Genomic DNA, 8,811 nt, shown 5'->3' with positions numbered 1-8,811 from the left:
CAAATGACACCCCATAAGAGCCCTTATTAAAACGCCAATTTGAGCTATACATCCTGCTACTGGCCTTAAACTGTTGTTCTTGGCGAGAAGGACAAGCTGCACGGGCGTGTTTCAGCAACCAAAATATTCATTCAGCTAAACCAATCTTAACATGCCCTGATACTAGCTCCATCCTAAGCATAGGAGGATGTACTTTGTAAAGTCACTATCCTCTGCCGTGGATGATCACATTATTTACTGTAAATACAACAACACTTAATTATTGTTTTTGTCAGTCTCTAGATCAGTCTCTATCCAGAAATATATGTGCTTTCAGAAACAAGGCAACTGAAAAATAATTATAGGTAAACCAAACCTACACAAGATATTGAATGATTCATATTGTTGGCTAATGGGTGCATGATGTCCTTGTGTGCACTGAGAAAAATCTATGAAGTTTAATGAAGCATTTCAAAGAGTTTCATGTACTCTTCTCAAGGACAAAAGAAAGCAAGAGAAGAGAGGACAAACAGAAAACTGGCAAGGCAAAGAGCAGAACCATGCAGGGAATGATAATCAATGCAGCATTTATTTTAGCTAAATGATTAATGATATTTTCCAATAGTTTCAGATAAGGTTTGGATTGCTTGCAAAGGGATTTATTTTTAAAAAATTTTTTAACAATAGCTGCCTAATTAATTGAGGGCAAAAAGGTTGGTTCTTATAAATGGTTTAAAACGTCAAAATATGCAACATTTAATAGAGAGACTGAAGTAGTGATGAGAGTATTTTCAGGCATGGATGGCAAAAAAAAAAAAAAAAAAAATGATCATGAACCTTGTCCGATGGGGAGCCTTTAGCTCATTTGGGCCTTGGAGTCAGCTTTAATGATGATGATATATTGTGCTATTATAGAATCTCAATTCAATTACAGGTATAAGGTGTTTGGCACAGCAGCTCCTCAGTATGAGCCAGACTGGATGTAATTCAGGTTTAGGGCCACAGCTGAAGATAGAGTGCAGTTTAGAGAATGGTTCCCATCTGATGAATGGGATGACCTTCAGATTTAAGCGGGTGAACTGCTCGCTTGTTTTCCTGTTTGATTTATGAGCTGTGGATGCAAATCATTCAGCAACTGTTTGTAAACTACATCTCAGAAGTTCTCAGATGTCTTAATGACAGAGCGATTGGAAAGAGTTGACCTTTCCAAATATGAAGTATTTAAGGGGATTCTACTGCCTACAGTGTCGAGTATTTCAAAGCTGTTTGTTGCTCTTTTTTACATTTTCTAAAGTACAGAAAGTATTACCTTTTTTTTTTTCCAGAGAGGGATGTTTGATCAGTTTTGCATCAAAAGTGATAATTCATGAAGTCATTATCTGTCTTCCTTTGTGTGTTTGTTCTTTGTGACTAGGCGATAGCAGGTGTTACCAATGAGCTGATTAGTCAGACGCTATCGTGTAATCCAGGGACTCCAGTCTGTCCTACAAAGTTGCTCTCATTATATTAAAAAACAACTTTGTAATCTTTTCCTCCAATTTAAATTTTAATTGGAAGTTTTATTTAGTCTAAAAAGGAAACATCCATAAAATTAATAACACATTATATGCATCCCAACTAGCTTTTTATAGCCTCTTTGTTAACAAAAAGCTGTGTATATATTAATGTATATAATAAATAAAGTGATAATGTTGCCTCGACTGCACTTTTATTGATGAAGGAGCTGGGGATTGCGCCGCTCTTCCAATTGGAGGCTCTACCTCGGAGCCGTGGAAGACAGAAGATTTGGTTGTTCGCCAAGTTGTGATAGTTGTTTTTTTACTTCAGTTAGAAGTACGTTTCCATTGGTTTCATAACTATATGATTAGCTGTTGTATTAACCATATTAAAACACTCGTAAAGTGGGAGAAAACAGAGTTATCTCTGCTACTCCCTCCCTCCGTCATGCAGATTTATATTGTTAACAAGGTTAAGGGTTACTAAAGTTACAATTAAATGAAAATATACTACATAATGACATAAAAGCTACTTGCACCAGTATGTTGTTTTGAACTCAAGTCAGGCCTCTTACTGGGCAGATAGCCAATCATAGTTGGGATGGCATCTTGGGTGGTCAACCTAATGTCATGGGGGCTCGTGCTGCTCCCGGCCCCCGTAGAAACACCCCTGCTGAAGAGACAGAGCAGGGACAGAGCAGCTACAATGTCATGATTTTTTAATTTATTCTATGGTCCAGTCATAATGGAATCAGAAGTAAAGAGGGGGCATTGGAGAATATTAGAGGTCATATCAATGATCCATATCACCACTAGATGGCACAAGCAGAGCACATGGCAGCCCGGTGTCGGATAGATATTTTTAGCTTTTTCGAGATGTTTTCTCCCTAAAACTGTTTTGTGGTGATAATGTTAACATCCTCATTCCAGTTGCCTTCAGGCTCTGAGAGATCTGTCACACTTCACTTTGTTTACTTACCTGCTCTGTGAGATATGAGAGGAAATAAAAAGCTGGTAAATACACATTTCTCAGGAGTGATAATGATAAAGACTGCGTGTCATTGATTCAGAACTGAACATCTGAACATGATAACGCACAGCAGCGTCTGCTCCTCCTCTATCGGGTTATTCCATCTAATCTAAACTGCCTCTTAGGCACTGTTCAGAGCCAAGGCCACACGGTAATCTCCCCAGAAGACTTTTTTCATAATGTAACTCTTACCAAGTAGATCTCTCTGTGATGGATGAGCCTCAGAACTAATGATTGCAATAGTAGAGGCTCTTCCCTATAGGTTTCCCCTCATGTCCTCGCTTTCATTGCTTTGGCCCGGATCTCCCCTGCAGGTTGTGTCATCTATCACTGCTTGGCTCAATACTGAAAAGCACACACACACACACACACCATGCACACAACATATACACACCATACACACACCATACACACACCATATCACACAAACAGACTTGTAGAAACCAGGCACGCTTACTCGACCCCTACCTGTTCCACCACTATATGACTGTGATTGTTTTGGGATTTGTGCGTCTTTTATTATTCATTTCTTAATTTGAATTTAAATGAAAATTTCAGTGTGTGTTTATTTTCACAGGTGAGGTTGAGACTCTCTTTCTGGAGATTCTTTTTCTGAAGTTCTGTGCATGGACGTGCATGGAGTTTCTGTGTTCCATCTTCACTTCAACTGAAACATGAAATGACATTAAATTTGGTTAACTCACTCATGGTAACCAGATGGTAAGAAATGTGAACTGTGGTGATCCATAAAAATAAAAAAAAACCAAGAAAACATTTCCACATCTGTTGAATAAATTAGTCCAACAATTACATAGCACAGGAGTCCTTAAAGGCGAATGGTAAAAATGTGTGGATCGCTTCATTTTCATCTTGTGTCAATGTTGTTTAATTGTTGTCACCAGATAGCCTAGCGGTTATGTTGCACATCCCATGTACATCCCATGTAGTCCTCGTTGCAGCAGCCATGGGTTAAAATCCCCCTCTCTCCGCCCGACATGTCATGTCTCCCTTCTGCTGTCCTACCCAACAAAATCAAAAATGGCATAAAAATACAACTTAAAGAAAGGTTTGAGGGAGTGCAGATAACCCAGTGGTTATGTTGCTCTCACCATGTACAAAGGCTATAGTCCTCGTCGCAGTGGCTGTGGGTTCAAAACCGACGTCGGCCCTTTGCCACATGACGTCCTGCACTCTCTCCTCCCAACGTTTCCTCTCTCCCTCCAGCTGTCTTATCTAATAAAGGCAAATATGCCCAAAAAAGAACCCCAAAAAAATAAGTTTTGATTGCCAAACTAATGGCATACTGAGCTCAATGCTAATAAGCATATTTAGCATAATGACAGGCAAAAGAAAGATGGTGAAAATGAAATTGTTTTCCTGCTAAGCATCAGATTATTAGCATTTTCAGTGTGAACGAACACAAAGCGTTCATGTAAACAGTCAGAGATAATAACATGGCTATGGACTCCTAATCTTAGTATTACAAAAAAGTAATCATCTTCATTCCCAATCGTATTTATGTTCAGAGAGGGTAATTACTTTTCTGACACTTTCCTTGAGTGGATTCACATCTCAAAATCATTTTCAGCTACTCGCAGCATGTATGTCAAATAACCTGATTTGTTCTTTCAAGGTTCAGATTTTTTCATGACTTTACCTGTTTAGAGCAGTGGTGGAAAATCAAAAGAGCCCTCTGCTAAACTTTATATACTGAGGTATTCACACTTTTTTCAAATATTCTCAGTCCTTCTTCCCATTTCCATTCTACAACTATTTAGAGGTTATTTGAGCAATTTGTACGGAAGCCCTCAGTAGACAAACATACATTTTATTTTAAATTAAATTTCAAGAAAAGCGACATGGAGTTGACATCTGAAGGCATGCAGGTCCATTTATTAGTGCAGTTGAAAGTCTTAAAGTAAATGTCTTAAAGAGAATATTTGTCGGGGCTTTAGCTCATCACGCTATGATGAGTTGACAGATGTGACGGATGTTGCAGCCTTGGTTTACGAATCATCATGATACATGCAAACTGCAAAATGCTCCAGAAGGACGTTGGGAATGTTGACACATAACAGATGGGCATGTGGCGTTTCATTATCTAGGAAGATTGTTAGTCAAGTTTACTATTTAGTGAATGCCTCTGATTTCCCAGAGGCCTGTTAGGAGTCTGTATTAGAAGCCCTGATGAGTCAGAGGCTGGTGATTAAATTAGTAATCAACTTAAGCAATAATCAGAGTCAACAGGTAATTAAATAGGATTTAGCCCCGGGTAATGGACTACAAGTCTATATATAAAATAAATCATGAAGCTATTTTGCTGTGTAATTATGACCTGGGTGTTTTAGACCACCTGTTGTCCCAACGAGAAGGAGAAGAAACAGAGTAAAGAATCGTTTCTAGCTGTATTCAAGCTCCTTATACCGCTAACAAAGAGAATATTTAGAGGGATGAAGTCAACAGTTCTGTCACTTTGGCTTCTGATTAAAGAAGATAATTCAATTTTGCTTTAGGTGCATCAAATTTGCTCTCACATTAATAATAAATTTCAAGGTTTCTGATATAAAGCAGCCACTGTAGAACGGTTCAGTAATGGATGTAGAATTCAGCCGAGAACTCCCTGTTCCCACTCTGTCACTGGCTGTCACAACAAGCTAGAAAGAGAAAATGAAGCCCCGTTTTCAATCCCTCTCCCTGAGATGTTCTCTACTTTCTTCATGCGTCTCTCCGCTGTCAATTCTTCCACTGTCTCTTTGTTCAAGCTCTAATTAGCTCCCATTTTCTCTCTAATCTCTTCACTGTGCCTTCCTCTCTCTCTGACATGAATGAAGAGTACGCGCGCATGTGATGCCTGATTAACTGTGAGTGACGAAAAGATTAAATCAAACGGTGCAAATCCAGACTGATGTTTTGTTCTTTAACCGATGAGCGTGCTGTCTGTAGTGGTGAATCATTCAGATATTCTAAAAAAAAAAAGAAAGATAGAGGTTAAAGCTTCCCTTTAGAAACCAAACGCATGAATTGACAGCTGTGGGTGATACGAAAAAAGTAAATATAATCAAAAAATTCACTATGTAGATAATCATACAGCTCAAAAAGCCAAATCTTAAAAAATGCTCGACATGTTTTTTCAGTCTGCGTTTGAATTGTGAGTTGACTTTACTTCACTTTACAAATGAACAGACAAATGTGGTAAACATCTATATCCTGTCTGTGTTCCTCTGGTTTTGAATGGGTTTCATTACATTTCATGGTGGTTCATGAATGTGTAAAGACACATTTCATTATGTATCTTTAGCAACTACTTTGGGTTCCATGTTTACACTTTACCTTTACTCTCAGCATCACTTCCCTGTAGCTAAGTAGTTGCACATTTAAATTGTGCATCCAAGAATTTCAGCAGACAACCTTAAGCAAATTATATAGAATTTCAAAACTAGAATCAACACCTTGCTATCCTCTGTTTGTGATTGTGCCAGATGTAATTAAGTTCTAAAAAGGCTTTGCTTGGATATCTCAAATACAAGAATTGGACAGAGCGATTGGTTTACTGGGGGCACACAAGTAGAGAAACATTACGCCTGCAGTTATGGCTGCCTGAACACCAGAGGTATTGAGACATATTAATGGTTATCAAGGTATTTTATATCATTAAAATGTCATGTACTGGTGAGTGTTCAATTTAAAACGATGAAACCAAGAAAACACATCTGCTAATTGTTGACTGAAGGTGAAATCTTTGCCAAACTAGTGTGTCCATGGCTAACAACCAAACTTTTTAACCTTTTCGTAGTTGAACCAGTAAAGTTGTTTTTGACTTACCCATTCTTACAAACAGCTATCCTAATCTAAAAAATAACCTCTCTCTCACATGAAGAAACAAACTTCCCAGTGCTTTAAGTATAAATGTTAATAGATAAATTCAAGTTTTGTTTATCTTTACAAAAAGGTACCTAAATGTAAGCTTCCCAAATTGAAATATTAGTTTTTTTGTCTTCTATGACTTTCAGAGAAGACAAGACTTTTGAATGTATAAACTACAGTTTTAACAGATTGCTATAGGCTTTTTTAAAACACTTTGCAGGTTAACAAAGAATCTCTAGTTTACCTGATTTCACTTGTAATTAGAATATATTGTATGATGAGCATGTTAACAGACTTGCTAGCTGTTTTATCTGTTAACAGGCTACTGAGTGTGTTTCAGAGGTGGATGCTCACCATCCTCCCAGGCTGACAGTGAAACAGGCCTTACGATGTCAGGGAAAAACATTCAAAACAATCACATCCTTCAAGTGGAGGCTGCACTTTCATCGTTTCACAGCCTCACAGAACTGCTCTGTTGTCTTGTTCCCCCCGCCACATATGAAATCAATAAAAATCAATGAGACAAACAATTTACCCCAACAATTTAACAATTTAAAAAACACATCTGCTAATTGTTGACTGAAGGTGAAGTCTTTGCCAAACTAGTGTGTCCATGGCTAACAACCAAGCTTTTTAACCTTTTCGTAGTTGAACCAGTATGCAAAGGTTTTTTTCTTTCTTTGCCCTTTTCAACAATTTGCATCAGGGACAAGTCTTTTGAATTTGTCACACAACACCTCTTCAGAGACATAACAAACTTGTGTAAAAAGAGAGACAAATACAAGTGTTAAACATCGTTCTGTTAGAAGGCTGTCATATGCAAGATGTTTGTTGTTATCCCTCCAGAAGAACTACTTGACGTACAAAAATGAATCAAGCTGACGTCTGTGCCTCTGAATGAAAAACAACCATTATGCAATCATAAAGCGTTCTGTGGATGTTTATTTGATGTGCTATTTTTTTCAATAAAGTTGCAAAAGTTAAACCTCAGGTAGCTTTCAGCAACAGCACTGTTAAGAAGAAAGTCACTTAGGGAGAGCAGAGAGCTGGCCGAACAACTTTATATGTCTGAATACATTTCTAAAAGTACAAAACAAGCAGCAAAGTCTGAGGCTGCTTTTCTTAAAAGTAAACAAATTTAGAGTGTTTTCGATCATATATTTCGTCTCAAGAAATAATATGTTAATTTGCTGTTTCTATGGTCTGATGTCAGGAGAGTCAGGATCTAGTTGGCTTTTCCCAGCCAACAAGATGTCAAGCTGTAGTGATTCGAAGACCAGTTCCTTTAAGTTCCCCTGTACCTGCTGTCAACCACGCCTGATCTGCCAACAGGTTAGGACGAGTGGACACAAACTCTCAAGGCTTCTCTGGTTTTTATAGATACACAATATGTGATGAGCTATACCCCTACAAATAAAATCTTAACTTATAGGAAACAAGACAGTTTACTCATTTCTGTACCAATGGGTGAGGTCATGTTTGCTGCATCCATAATTTACTAAATCTAGGATAAAAACACTTTTAAAATATTACTGCTGTAATAAGATTTCCTTGGCCCTTAGTTACCTTTTTTGTTGATGTAGAGTAAATCTTTTAAAATAAAGTCCATCCCAGTTTAAAGCCCAGTCCCTTTGACTAGCCTGATCGGGTTGCATAATAATAACAAAGACATGTTTCAATCAGAGGCCTCTGTGTATTTAGTGTTAATAAATTCTCAGATTAAAAATATGGAGAAAAAGCGGCAAGACACAAAAAATAAAGATGAACTTTAACATTTGTCAAAGAAAGACAGAATGATGCAAGAACGTGTTTTAGTGGCATCCTGTCTTAAGAAGTGAAACACGTTTTTTGGTTTGTAGCTCAATTTGTTTATTCATATCATAACTTTGTGCACAGTTAAATATTTTTTGTGGTGTAACTTTACAAAGGTATAGTCTTCCCTATCTTTGATGTGCACAAGTTTTGTTAGTATTACTATTGGCGTGTCTTGTAGACCGCCTGTTCCAAATAATGTCAGTTTAATTTTATAGACTAAAGAAAATAAAGCCCGGGCTATTAATGGAAGTTTTATGGTAATATAGGAAATAAAGTATTATGAATAACCTGAAATCACTATTGTAAAGTGAAGAAATCAAAGCCTAATTATTTTTTGACTTTACTTTATAATTATAATAATAAAGACCTAATAATTGTCCTAATAATTGTTGCTGCACAAACTCTGCTGCTCCTCCTGTCCTCCTCAAATGCTTTCACTTCTTGTGTTAGCACATGAAATAACTCCATGAAACACTTTTAGTCGACTAAAGTATTTGAACTCATTGTTTCCACAATGCTCTTGAGAGTACTTGTGCAACCTTTTCTCCATGTGAATACCTGATCTAACAGGGGAACCAGTATGCTGACAATGAATTGCTGCTGCACTGTGGCTGACCTGCAGGCAAT

The sequence above is a fragment of the Labrus bergylta genome, chromosome 16 (genome assembly GCF_963930695.1).
Source record: "Labrus bergylta chromosome 16, fLabBer1.1, whole genome shotgun sequence".
Classification (NCBI taxonomy): Eukaryota; Metazoa; Chordata; class Actinopteri; order Labriformes; family Labridae; genus Labrus; species Labrus bergylta.
The sequence above is the reverse complement of the archived record's forward strand: the minus strand, read 5'-3'. Positions refer to the sequence as shown.